At 36.6% G+C, this 14,216-nt stretch overlaps 1 long non-coding RNA gene across 4 annotated transcripts; it reads left to right on the top strand.

Moving 5' to 3' along the window:
* Positions 1–2,049: 2,049 nt before the first annotated feature.
* LOC126619771 (uncharacterized) lies at positions 2,050–12,862 on the top strand. 4 transcript variants are annotated; one of them, XR_007622146.1, is made up of 6 exons: positions 2,050–2,179; positions 2,518–2,621; positions 3,164–3,238; positions 3,446–3,571; positions 3,715–3,840; positions 12,570–12,862. It is a non-coding gene; the product is annotated as an uncharacterized LOC126619771 (long non-coding RNA). The 4 variants fall into 4 exon arrangements; XR_007622145.1 differs by lacking the exon at positions 12,570–12,862 and adding an exon at positions 5,351–6,119; XR_007622144.1 differs by lacking the exon at positions 12,570–12,862 and having other exon boundaries at positions 3,715–4,133.
* The last annotated feature ends 1,354 nt before the right edge of the window (positions 12,863–14,216 follow it).

The following is a 14,216-nucleotide window of genomic DNA, read 5'->3' as shown; positions in this document are numbered from 1 at the left end:
GAAAAGTTTTGTTCCGTTACTTGATCTCTGAACGTTTGTTTTTTGCGATTTTTGGCGTATGTGATCTCAAAGTATATAGAAACAAGTTTGATGGTTGGATCGTTAAAACTAGTTTCGTAGAATGTGTATCCCATCAAAACAATAGATTCACTAACACTTCAGAATTTATTTATACTTTCATTAAGAATAACGTAATATTTTGTGGTACCCACTAGTGTAAATATTTTAAATTGAAAATCAAGTTTTTTCATTGTATTCAGAAGGTCAAGGAGTGTAGCTGTAAAAATTCATCAAAATCGGAGTTAAAACTACCGTTAAATCGTGATTTTTCGTTTATAACTGTCAAAATGTATTATCCCATTACTTGATCTCTAAACGTTTGTTTTTTGCGATTTTTGGCGTATGTGATCTCGAAGTATATAGAAATAAGTTTGACGGTTGGATTGTTGAAACTAGTTTCGTAGAACCCTAAACCCTTCGCAAAAAAAAAAAAAAGGGTGTGCGCAACAAAGAAGTAACCTGCGTCGCGGAAAAATATTTTGTGAAATGTAAGTACTGTCGTCGCGCAAAGACCTTTTGTGCGATGCACCAACCAATGCGTCAAAGATGGTTTGCACGACGTGGTATGTCCGTCGCGCAAAGGGTTTTAATACTTTATTTAAGTATAACATAAGATTTTGTGGTATCCACTAGTGTAAATATTCTAAATTGAAAAACAAGTTCATTCATTGTATTCATATAGGGTCAAGGAGTGTCGTTGTAAAAAATCATCAAAATCGGAGTTAAAACTACCGTTAAATGATAACCGTCGAAAAGTTATTGTCCCGTTACTTGATCTCTAAACATGTTTTTTTTTTTTTTTTGCGATTTTTGGTGTATGCCATCTCGAAGTATATATAAACAAGTTTGATGGTTGGATCGTTGAAACTAGTTTCATAGAATACGTATCCCATCAAGTTCAATGGTATATATATTTATTAAGTAGCTTTAAATTTATTTATTTTGTATGTACAACACTTAAGAAATTGAATGGTATGTATATTTATTAAGTAGCTTTAAATTTATTATTGTAGTTCGGATCAAGTTTTTGTTATAAAAATATATTATTGTGGGTTTTATGTAAAAAAAAAGAATTTGAAGGGAGTAAAGTCACATTTTTCAGTAAACTTGATAATGATTTATTATTATTTTTTTAAATATAACTTGCACGACACCATGATAGTGTCGTCATTCAAAAACACTTTGCACGATGTCAATGTTCAATATATGTTTGACATCTTCTATGCGAAACCCCGCAACCCCTTGGGGTTATCCTGCACTTAGAAGAAGAAGTAGAAAAAGGAATAAATATAGTGATAATTTGATTCAGGAATCTGAAAATAAAGAGAGAAACAAAGAATATCACTACTGTGTAAACAAATAGTTTGAGAGTAAGCATTACATAGTCTCCAAGATTTTTTTTAGTAAAAAAGAGTTCAATGAGATAATGAGACAAAGACACAATAATCAGATTGGTGTAACGTGTATCCCCCCCTGTTCCGGTCATGGAATAGATGAAAGAGGCTGCATTAATCGGGGATACACGACAGAAGGGTTTGCTTTATTTACAAACTTCGGTCGCCGGCTCCCCTGTCATCAGGTCACCAACTTCCTTGACCTTCCGGCATTGGGCAGGCGTATTTTCATTGTTCAACTCTTTGACAATTTTCATTTCATCCGGGAAAACCATCTTTTTCTCAACAATGTCTTTGTCATTTGATCCAATAGCGTTCCGTTAGTCTACCACATTTATCTTTATTAAAATTTTGGCGGTGCAATTGTAAAAAGGGGTGTGCTATCCACACACCATTTTTTACTTCTCACACACCTCTTGTTGATTTCTGTCCTTTGATCTTCTTCAATTCATCTGATCCAACGGCCGAAAATTCAAAAGGTGTGTGAGAAGTAAAAAGGATGTGTGAATATCACACCCCTTATAAAAAAATAGGCGTTTTTTTTTTCCTAAACTTTTTCCCAATTTTGCCGGTCTCTCTACCCCCCTCTCTCTCTCACTCGGTCTCTCTTATTTTGTCTCGCTCATCTCGCCCTCTCTCTCACTCTGTCTCGCGTAGCCTTCCTCACGACTACACCTAGCCAGCCTCCTCCTCATCCTTCATTCTTCCCGACTGCACCTAACCAGGTATCTATCTTTTCTTAATTCTTAATTTTTCTTGTTTCTAAGATCAGAATCAGGCTTTAATGCCTTGCTTTGAAGATTTTGGTATTGTAATTAGATTTGATTTGGAAAATTAAATTAGAAATTTGGGTTTTAGTGTTAAATCGAATTTTAGGGTAGAAATTGGGGGTTTTAGTGTTAAATCGAATTGTGGAGATTTTCACTTGGACTAACAGCTCAAACTAGTACTCAAGCTAGAAACATTGGACAAAGTGATACCACAGGTTCGTAACATGCTAATCTCTGATATATCACTACAGTCTTGTTTATAGTTCTCAACTGATGAGTTTGATTATTCACAGGATGGCTCTGTAGATCCTGATTCTTTGAGCACTAGCATTAACAGTGATATAGAACCTCTTCCAGGCCTTGCATCCATACTTGAAGAGCTAGTACAGGAAGATGGGTAAGGTTTTTGCATTTTTTGGTTTATGAAGAGCTATTTTTGAATATTTTAATAGCTTTGATTGAGAGGCTAGAATCCGTATGAATATTTTGGATTTGGAAAATTTCCAATACTAGTATTGCTGTCAAGACAATATTTATCTCAACATAAACTGTTGATAGTTACCAAAAACTGGATTTTGTCATCTACAAAGTGTGAATAAAGAAATAAATGATTAACTATCGAACTCCATTCATGAACTCATACATGGAATTGAGGCCACAAGGATGACTTTTTTGGCAACAAACTAGTCCAGCCTCCTTTGCTTCTCATTAGATAAAAGTTAATTCATTATAATTTTCAGATAAATTATTTCAAAATTGTACTTTTAAGCAAGAAGGTCTCCCAATCATGATTGTGAGTAAATTATACGTTTTCAAAGGTTGAGCGGTAAACTATTATGGTTCAGATTATTAGTCTGTTAGGATTGTCTTGTTAGCTAGTTATGGTTTTCCTCTTAATTCCATTTTCCACTTTAGGTTTGTTCTTTTCGGACTTTGCAGATAAGCTGTTTTAGCCTCGACTACCGTTGGATTTCAAACCACCTTCGGAGAAGAAAATGTGCCCACCTTTGACAGGTATGTTAACCATGAAAATAAGTGGTTAGCATTGGACAGAGATCAATATTTGATTTATACAGGGATTAATATTTGATTTATGCAGCAGTAGTACACGACTTTTAAATTGAAGTTGCTGTTGTATACTTTGTATACCTTTTTTTTTTCTTTCCTTTTTTGAAGTTTTAGCTTTTAGAGAATTGTTGTGCACTTGTATGTGAAATGCAGAGGCAAATCAGAATAGGATAGTTGAAGCTGGCGGTCTTACTTCCTTGCTGATGCTTTTTAGAAGCCTTGAGGACGAAGCAGTTTGAAGAGTGGCAGCTGGTGCCATTACGAATCTTGCAATGAATGGTGAGTGCTCAATGATCTATTCTTCTTTCTTAGAGTGCAAGGGCTTTTTCTTTAGTTTGAATGTTATTACTTTTGGGTTGAGATGTATCTGTCTGACTTTCAAAATATTGGTTTTTTACGTTGCTTCCTCTCTGGATTTGCAGAAGCCAATCAAGAAATTATAATGCAAGAATGTGGGATTAGTTTGTTAACAACGACAGCCGCTGGAGCTGATGATGCTCAAACCCTATGCATGATTGCTGGAGCTATTGCTAATTTATGCGGCAATGGTATTGTTAGCATTGAAGTGATTTTAGCTCAAATAAGTTTATATTTTACTTGTTTTAATTAGAGCCCTTGAATTACATTCCAAATGGATGCTCCAGATTAAGTTAAAGCAAGGGGTGTTGAGTGACACATGTAACTATCTCATAGGATAGATAACATGAATGGCTGAGATTGTTTTCATTCTGTTAGAGGAGAGAGCAGGGCAATATTCCCTCCTCAGTGAAACGGTAATATTCGTTTTGCTATGTAAGAGAGAGAGAGAGAGCAATTTCAATGAGAATGAGTGTGAGGCTTCCATTACTCTGAAGCTCTCTGAAATTATTCAATCCCTCTTCCAGAAATCTTTCTTAGATCCATTGAATCAGAGTACAAAAATCACACAATCGAACATGGCCTCAGAGCCAGGTTGCATCATTTGCAACTGGGTGTGAATTTGTGAAAAGCGCAGTGAAGAACTCAAACTAATAGTCAAACTTTGTTGCTGAAGGAAAATTCAGAGAAGAAATCTTAGAGATCTTGAATCGAGTCTTATATGGCTGGGTCAATTGGTGTTGATCTTGGAGCATTGGTATTCAATGGAGACAACTTCGATTTCTGGCAGATTCGGATGAAGACCATATTCTGATCTCATAAACTCTAGGATGTTGTCGAGAAGGGCTTCGCTACTCCGGCGAAAAAGGATGAAGAACTCACTGAAGCTGAGAGCAAGCTGGTGAGGGAGAACATAGTCAAAGATGCAAAGGCACTTGGAATCATCCAAGGGGCGGTTTCTGATAAGATCTTTCTGAGAATCGCCATCCAAGAGACTATACACGCAACTTGGAATGTCCTGAAGCAAGAATTTGTAGGGGTAAATTGTCAAAGTGGTCCCTGAGATTTGCATAACTCATCACTTTGGTCCCTGAGATTCCAAATCGATAAAAGTGGTCCCTGAGATTGTCCACCATCCATCATTTTGGTCATTCCGTTAAAAACTCCGTTAAGTGTCCCATAGCTCTTGGCCGGAAGTTTGGGCAATTTTCAAAGCTTCATAACTCAATCGTTTCTTAACCAAATTTGACCCATAATATATCAAAATAAAGATAGGAAAGTGTATAATAAGATTATACCTATTTCAAATCCCAATGGTTGCCGGAGATGGCCGAAAAATTGCCTCAAAGTTGACTGGTCAGAGTAAAAACTTGAAAACTCGCCGGAAACTGGGTAAACTTTAAACGTTCATAACTTCTTCAATACTCAACGAAATCAAGTTATTAAAAAATAATTCATACTTCTCGACGAAATGAAGAGAATGATACCCTTTTCAACGGCTAACTCATAGTGGTTTGGCCGGAAAATGGCTCGAAAGTGGCTAACTTGATATCAAGACAACCACTTTTGAGCCGTTTTCTGCCAAACCACTGTGAGTCTGATAGGAGCATATTTATGCGCCTTAGTTAGCTAGTTCTTATGCATTTTCGTTATGTTTTCTTCGTTAAAGTAGTCTTTTAAGCTACTTTCATGTGTTTTCAGGTTTAAAGGACATATTACATGAAATGATGCAATTTGGAGCTTTTGGAGCAAAAAGTGAGCTTGGATTGAAAAGGACATGCTTGGAACACAAGGTTGGGATGAAATGGACGAGTTGAAGGTCAAAGGGAGCTTAAGAAATGAAGAAATGAAAGTGAAGAACAAAGAATTCAGAATTAGAACCCGAAGTTTCTAAAGTTGGAAGTTTCTATTCTTGGAGGTTTCCATTTGTGAGAGTTTCTATTCTTGGCTTTGGGCTTCTAGATGACCCATCCTTACATTCTTGGACATTGCCGCACCATAGGCCCATCTCTAAACCCTAACCCTAGCCGCACCTTAGGCCTTATTCCCACTAAAAATCTGATTGTTTTAACCTAATTTCTGGTGGATTTGGGCTTCTAGAAACCCTAATCTGATTACCCTAGGGTTTTGGATGCCTATATATACTCATTATAACCCCTAGATCAGATCACCACCTCTCATACACAATCATTCACGCCAGAAATCTGCCCTTGCATTCTGCCGCACCTTCCCATCACCAAAGTCCCAAAATTCTGCCCAAAAATCATCCCTAGCCGTACCCCCATCAACCCTAAACCTTTCCCTACCATTCCCCATCCATTCTACACCCTAAATACCACCCAAAACCTGTTCTAAACTTCTCTGCCGCAGCAAGGAGGAAAGGGAAATCATTGATGATCTTGCTGCCAAGTTGGAGTCTTCTAGGTGTTTTCTTTCTTTGGGTTTTAATTTCTAAATTTATGTATCTTTGCTTTGCAAGTATGAGGAACTAAACCCCTCTTAGTTAGGGGGTGATTCGAAACCATGTACATGCTTGCAATATGATTTGATTACATTCAGTTGTTATTTCATAAGTTGTGGATTCAATTCGTTCATCTATTTGATTGATAACTTATTTGTGTATGTTGATTGAGAGTGCACGCTTAGTTTTCATGCATGAATATGATGCTAGATTATGAGGGAGTTTCACCTAATAGTTACAATCTTATAATCACAAGTAGTGAAGGTCGCTTGAAAACGATCGCGTTGAATGAATTCTTGGCATAAGTTTCATGCAATTCATAGTAACGAATGCTTCGTCAATGCTTATGTTTTTCATAGAACTTAATGATTTTTGCTTGTATCTCTATTATGCAATTCATGTAGGGAACTCGTAGGGAATGCTTTGGGTTGTCGTATGCAATCATCCAACTCAATAACTCGTGGAAAAACTGAGGGTTAATTAGTGCAATTCACGGTTAATTTGGGGCGTTGAGTATTCATAATTTATTGGAAGAACAACTGAAAATCGTTTTGTTTGCAAGTGTGACATGTGTGGAGAAGAACCTCCTAACTAGCCTTTTATCCATCATTTTCATCCAAAAACGTTTTACAATCTGTTTTGTTTTAAAGTTTCTGTTTTGTTTTCAATTTTTGTCCAAAACAAGTCCCCCTTTATTTTGAAGTCTTAGATTAGTTAGAATATGTTTTGATTTGTGTTTCTAAGTGTTTTGATTCAAGTCTTCACCCAATTTCGTCCAAGTTCTTGTTAGGTTCTCAAAACTGCCCAGAAAGTGGTTTTAGGCAGTTTTGAGTCATTAGGTTGCTGTTTTGAGTTTTGTGTTTGTTCAAGTGTTTTAAACTTTAGTTTTGCATTCTTTGAGTCTAGTTTAGTGTTTTAAACTTTGTTTTTATGTTTTTAAGTCAGTTTTCAAGTGTTTAGCAATCCCTCCTAATCCCCGGTCCAGAACGATCCCTACTTACATCTTTACTACAATTTGACAAAAAGAGGGTTTAATTTGTGTGCTTATCTATTTCGCATCAGAGTCAGCCACAAAAAAGGTACCATTCTCTTTGTCTCGTCAAGAAGTATGATTTTCATTTTGAATCACTTGATTTCGTTGAGTATTGAATAAGTTATGAACGTTTAAAGTTTACCCAGTTTCCGGCGAGTTTTCAAGTTTTCACTCGGACCAGTCAACTTTGAGGCTATTTTTCGGCAACCATTGGGCTTCGAAATAGGTATAATCTTATTCTACACTTTCCTATCTTCATTTTGATATATTATGGGTCGAATTTGGTTAAAAAATGATTGAGTTACGAAACTTTGAAAGAATGGTACCCTTTTCAACGGCTAACTCACAGTGGTTTGGCCGGAAAATGGCTTGAAAGTGGCTAACTCGATATCAAGACAACCACTTTTGAGCCATTTTCTGGCCAAACCATTGTGAGTTAGCCATAAAAAAGGTTCCATTCTCTTTGTCTCGTCAAGAAGTATGATTTTCATTTTGAATCACTTGATTTCGTTGAGTATTGAATAAGTTATGAACGTTTAAAGTTTACCCAGTTTTCGGCGAGTTTTCAAGTTTTCACTCGGACTAGTTAACTTTGAGGCTATTTTTCGGCAACCATTGGGCTTCGAAATAGGTATAATCTTATTCTACACTTTCCTATCTTCATTTTAATATATTATGGGTCGAATTTGGTTAAGAAACAATTGAGTTACGAAGCTTTGAAAATTGCCCAAACTTCCTGCCAAGAGCTCCGGGACACTTAACGGAGTTTTTAATGGAATGACCAAAATGATGGATGGTGGACAATCTCAGGGACCACTTTTATCGATTTGGAATCTCAGGGACCAAAGTGATGAGTTCTGCAAATCTCAGGGACCATTTTGGCAATTTACCCAATTTGTAGGAGATAAACAAGTAAGAGCTGTGAAACTCCAAGGCTTACGCCGTGGTTTTGAATATACTAGAATGAGCGTTCTCTGCATATCTAGTTAGGCTATTTGATTTGCTAAGTCAAATGAGGAGTTATGGTGAAGATATTAGCAATAAGAGAGTTGTTCAAAAGTTGATGATAAGCTTACCTAGATCGTATGATAGTATTGCTTCTGTGATTGAAAATACTAAGGATCTAGACATTGTTAATGTTCAAGATGTTGCTATTCTAAAGGGGTATGAACAAAGCATTGATAGGCATGATGAGATTCACACTGAGAAGGCATTTGTTAGTCTTAATATTGCTCCAAAACAAAATAAGTACAATGGAAGGCATTTGTCATCTTGTGCTGCCTCTTTAAAGTTCTCAGGCTCAACAATCCACAAGTTTCATCTTGCATAAACTTCTATCAAGCTTTTGAACTTCAAATGAGTGTGATCATAGTCTTGGGGACTTGTGTTATTCTGCATTTGAACCAATCTTGAGCCATTTTCATTTGACTCACAAGTTTCAGATGATGACTCATCATTTACATTACATTTGTCACTTGAACTCTCTTATTCCCTTTGTTCACACATTCCCGCTTCAGGCATTGGTACATTGATGATCTTCTCAGATTGAGATTCCCAATCCCAACAAGCATTTTCATCAACTATCACATCCCTTGACACAATTATCTTCTTTAAGACAAGGTCATAAAGTCTATAACCTTTCTCACTTGTGCCATATCCCAAGAAAATGCTTTTAGTACTGGTTCCATCTAGCTTCTGTCTAAGTTAACTTGGAATGTGGGCATAACAAATAGAACCAAAGATCTTTAAGTGTTTGATTCCTGGCTTCCTCCCACTATATGCCTCAAATGGGGTCTTCTTATCAAGAGACTTAGTGGGACATCTATTTAAGATGTACACTGCTGTGTTGACAGCTTCTGCCCAAAAATCAAATGGAACACCATTCTCAATCATCATACACTTTGCCATTTCCACTATGGTTCTATTCTTCCTCTCAACCACACCATTCTACTGTGGTGTGTAGGCTGCTGTTAATTGTTTTTCCATGCCTATTTCTTCACAAAACTCTTTGAATTCAACATATGTATATTCCCTTCCTCTATCACTTCTCAACTTCTTCAATTTGTATTCAACTGTGGCCTTGGATTTCTTGAATATGTTAAAAACCTCATACTTGTTTCTCAAGAAATAGATCCAACACATTCTAGTGCAGTCATCTATAAAGGTGAGAAAATACCTATTCCCAACATTAGTAGTGATTTGCATAGGCCCACAGATATCTAAGTGAATCCACTCTAAAGGAAGAGAAGCGCTCCATGATACTTCCTTTATAAATGAATCTCTGCAATGCTTCCCAAAGGCACACCCTGCACATATCCCATCTACTAACTTGAGCTCAAGCATTCCTAGTACCATATCTTGGTCTTTGAGTTGCCTCAGACTACCCATATTCAAATGTCCTAGCCTCTTATGCCAAATTACGGAAGACTGACATACAGTAGCTTTTAGAGCAATCTGCATCTTAGGTTTAAGTTTCAAGGGAAAACTTTTGTTTCCTTTCATTGGTATTTTGGCTACCAAGTTCGACATAGAGTTATCATCATATACTGCAGCAATTGTACCACCAAACACCAGAAAGTAACCATGTTCCATCATCTGCCCTACACTGAGCAAGTTTTCTTTTAAACCTGGAACTAACATCACTTCCGTGACATATCTTCTCCCCATTTTAGTTTCAACTACCAAATTTCCCTTGCCAATGACTTCAATAAGCTGACCAGTGCCCATTTCAACCTTAGCAGTCATTGTTCTATCAATGTCAACCAACAAATCCTCCCTTCTAGTCATATGGTTACTACATCCACTGTCTACATACCATGTGTCTTCACATTTCTTCACTGTGGCATTATTGCAGACATAAAACATTGAAAGAGTGTCATTGATTTGATTAACAAAGTTTACATGTTGGTTAGCCTTCTTCTTCCCACGACAATCTTTTGCAATATGCCCCAACTTATGGCATTTATGGCACCTAGGCTTATCCTTGAACCAATATTCACCAAAATACAGTTTATCAGTGTATACAAGGATTCTTGGCTCCTTTGGAGGTACTTCCAACTTTTCAAGCTAGATTTGCAGGTCTATTATCCCCTTTCTTCCACTTTGACTTCCAATTCCTCTGTGGTTTGAAAATGCAACTTGTGCATTGTTGGGCCTGAGAACTTTAAGGAGGCAGCACAAGATGAGTCATGGCAGAAGGCAATGGAGGCCGAAATTGGCATGATAGAGAACCATTTGATAAACCAGTAGTTAGTGTCAAGTGGATCTACAAAACAAAATTAAACCTAGAGGGGTCTATATAAAAGAATAAGGCAAGGTTAGTTGTTAAGGGATACTCTCAAAAGCTTGGGGTCGATTTCAATGAGACATTTGCCCCTGTGGCAATATCTGACACTATTAGGACTCTAATTGGGCTTGCTGCACATAAATGATGGAAGTTGTTCTAACTTGATGTGAAATCTGCATTCTTGAATGGGGTTCGTACTGAAGAAGTGTATATGTAGACCAGCCACTTGGTTTTGTAATTGAAGGCAAGGAGGACAAGGTTCACAAGCTCAAGAATGCCTTGTATGGTTTAAAATAGACACCAAGGGCTTGGTACAAAGAGATTGACTCTTATTTCTGCAATTCTGGTTTTCATAGAAGTCTAAGTGAGGCAACTCTTTACATCAAGGCAACTGAGGCAGGAATTCTCATTGTATCCTTGTATGTGGATGACATTATATATACTAGAAGTTCAAGTGCTTTAATGGATGATTTTAAAGCAGATATAATGAGAAAATATGAAATGTCTGATCTTGGTCTATTGCATCATTTCTTGAGGCTTAGAGTGATTCAAACAGAAGGATGCATTTTTTTGCATCAAAAGGAATATGCAAAGACCTTATTGGAGAAGTTCGGATTGAAGGATTGCAAACCTGTTGCAACTCCACTTGCAGCAAATGAAAAACTTAGCAAAGAACATGGGAGTGAAATGGCTAATGAAAGTCTTTATAGGCAAATGGTTGGTATCTTGTTATACCTAACAGTTACAAGACCTGATATCATGTTTGCTGCAAGTTTGCTACCTCGATTCATGCACAATCCAACTACAAAATGGGAACTGCAAAGAGGGTACTGAGATATATCCAAGGATCACTAGACTATGGGATTGCATATGAAAAAGGCAAAGATGTTATGTTTATTGGCTATTGTGATAGTGACTGGGCAGGGAGTGAGGATGACATGAAAAGCATTTCTAGATATGCTTTTAGTTTTGGTTCTGGATCATTTTCCTGGGTTTCAATCAAACAAAGCAGTGTAGCACTGTCCACTGCAGAGGATAAGTATGTTAGTGCTGTAGACGCAACTGCTTAAGCCTTCTGGTTAAGGTTGTTCTATCAGATTTTGGAGAGGAACAAGTGGAGCCTACTTAGATCCTATGTGACAACACCTCTGCCATTGCAAGTTCAAAGAATCTAGTAGCACACCACAAGACAAGGCACATAAACAGAAGGTTCAATTTCATTAGAGATTCACTGCATAATGGTGAAGTTGACCTGATCTATTGCAAAACTAAGGAACAAGTTGTTGATATATTTACAAAAGCATTGGCAAGGGATCAATTTGAGTACTTGAGGAAAGCTTTGGGAGGGATTTCAGCTAAACACTTAGAAGGGAGTGTTAGCATTTAAGTGATTTTAGCTGAAATACGTTTATATTTTACTTGTTTTAATCAGAACCCTTGGATTACATTCCAAATGGATGCTCTAGATTAAGTTAAAGTAAATGGTGTTGAGTGACACATGTAACTATCTCATAGGATAGATAACATGAAAGGCTGAGACTGTTTTCATTCTGTTAAAGGAGAGAGCAGGGCAATATTCCCTCAGTGAAACGGTAATATTCGTTTTGCTATGTAAGAGAGAGTGAGAGCAATTTCAATGAGAATGAGTGTGAGGCTTCCATTACTCTGAAGCTCTCTGAAATTATTCAATCCCTCTTCCAGAAATCTTTCTTAGATCCATTGAATCAGAGTACAAAAATCACAAAATCGAATAGGTATATTGCATTGTCTTTTCTTTACTTGTTTTATTATTAGAGCCCTTGCCTTTTCTTTTGGTTATTCATTTCTTTTCTCTGATGGTCTTAAAAGAAAATATGTATAACTATCTGTAGTAATTGGGCATAAATGGCTTCATTGGCTTATTAGTGCATAATAAAAGTCCTTTTAAAATATTTGAAGAAGACTCTTCTTTTCTATTTAGTTCCCTGGTTTATTATATACAATTCAAGTCCCTGGAAACATGTCCGTTTTCCAATTCTATGCTTCAGAGGAAGGGTTTTTCTGTTGTTTGTTCTTCATTTTGTCGATGTTTGCTCTGCATTTTTTCCCTAAATTTGTGTATTTAAATCCTGCTTTGTTATTATTTTGTTAATATCCTCAGATAAGCTATAAATGAAGCTAAGGTCTGAAGGTGGTATTAAGCCGTTGCTAGGAATTGTGAGGTGCGGGCATCCTGATGTTCTTTCCCAAGTGGCACGTGGAATAGCTAACTTTGCAAAATGTGAATCACGAGCATGTACTCAAGGTAAAAGCCTCTGTCAGAAATATTCCATGAATAGTTCCCTCGGTGATAGTTCCCTCAGTATTATGGTGGAATGTTCGATTTAAGATTTTTACGTTTTTGGTGTAATGTCAATATGTTGACCTACTATAGTGATAAAGAATGGAAGATCTTTCTTGATAGAAGATGGTACACTTCCATGGATTGTACAAAATGCTAATGACAAGGTGATGTGATATAAACTAGCACACAAATTAAACCCTATTGTTGACAATTGTAGTAAAGATGTAAGTAGGGATCGTTCTAGAACGGGGATTAACTAGGGATGCTAATCAACACAAATAAGACTTAAAAACACTAAATTAGACTCTATAAACTTAAAACTGACATAAATGACTCAAAACAACAACAAACAATCAAAAAGACTCAATTCTAGACCTAACAAGTGATTTTGAAGAAACTAAACTTAACTTGACTCAAAAGATTAAAAGAAAACAAATTATGACTCAACTAACAAGACTTAATGAATGGGGGATTGTTTTTGACGAATTTAAAACTTAAAATAGAAACTTTGCATAAAACACTTTATAAAAACGAATTTGGTGAATTAAAAAGGGTGAAAGGCTAGTTAGAAGGTCCTTCTCCACACATGACATGCATACAAATCAATTTCCAGTTATTATTCCTTTAGACTATGAATGACAACACCCCAAGTTAACCATGATAGCACAAATAAACCATCAGATTTTCCTTAACTCATTGAATTGGATGTAATACGCATCGCAACCAAATTATCCTGGTCAAGTTCCCTAACTACGAAAAGCATGATATAAAGACATATCAAAGGTCATTAAGTTCTTTGAAAACCATAAGCATTGACGAAGCATTCGTAACTATGAAAAGCATGACACTCCTACCTAGAATTTACTTAACACAATCATGATTAGTGACTTCCACTACCTGTGAATATAAGTTCATAACGATTAGGTGAAACTCTCTTATACTCTAGCATCAAATTCATGCATGCAAATTAAGTGTCAACCCTCAGCCTACATACATAAACAAGTTTTGATAACTCAGATAAGCAAATCACATTCAAGACTCAAGAAACAATAACTGGACGTAATCAGTTCATATAAAGCATATAATCATGGCTTCGAATTCACCTCCAACTATAAAGAAATTAGTTCCTCATGACTTTGAAAACATAAAACCAAATTAAAACAAACATTGAACTAAAACTAAGGATAGAATACACCTGGAAACGTTCCAGCAATCCAAACTTGAATGGCAGGCACGACTCCAAGGGTCTCCTCTCCTTCCTTCCTTGCAAATCTGTGCACAAGTATGTATATTCTGATGTTTTGGCTCTTGTATGTGTGGTGCTCGAAATTGTGGTGATAAATATGTATTTGTAGGCCTAGGGTTTTCACAATTTCTGAAGCAAAAAGGATTGCACAATCCTAGGATGAAAGGGAGTAGGATACACGACAGGTTTCTAGAAGAGAAGGGATGAAATTCATCAGA

This window comes from Malus sylvestris, chromosome 4 (genome assembly GCF_916048215.2).
Source record: "Malus sylvestris chromosome 4, drMalSylv7.2, whole genome shotgun sequence".
NCBI lineage: Eukaryota > Viridiplantae > Streptophyta > Magnoliopsida > Rosales > Rosaceae > Malus > Malus sylvestris.
This window is presented reverse-complemented; position numbering and strand designations above follow the sequence as displayed.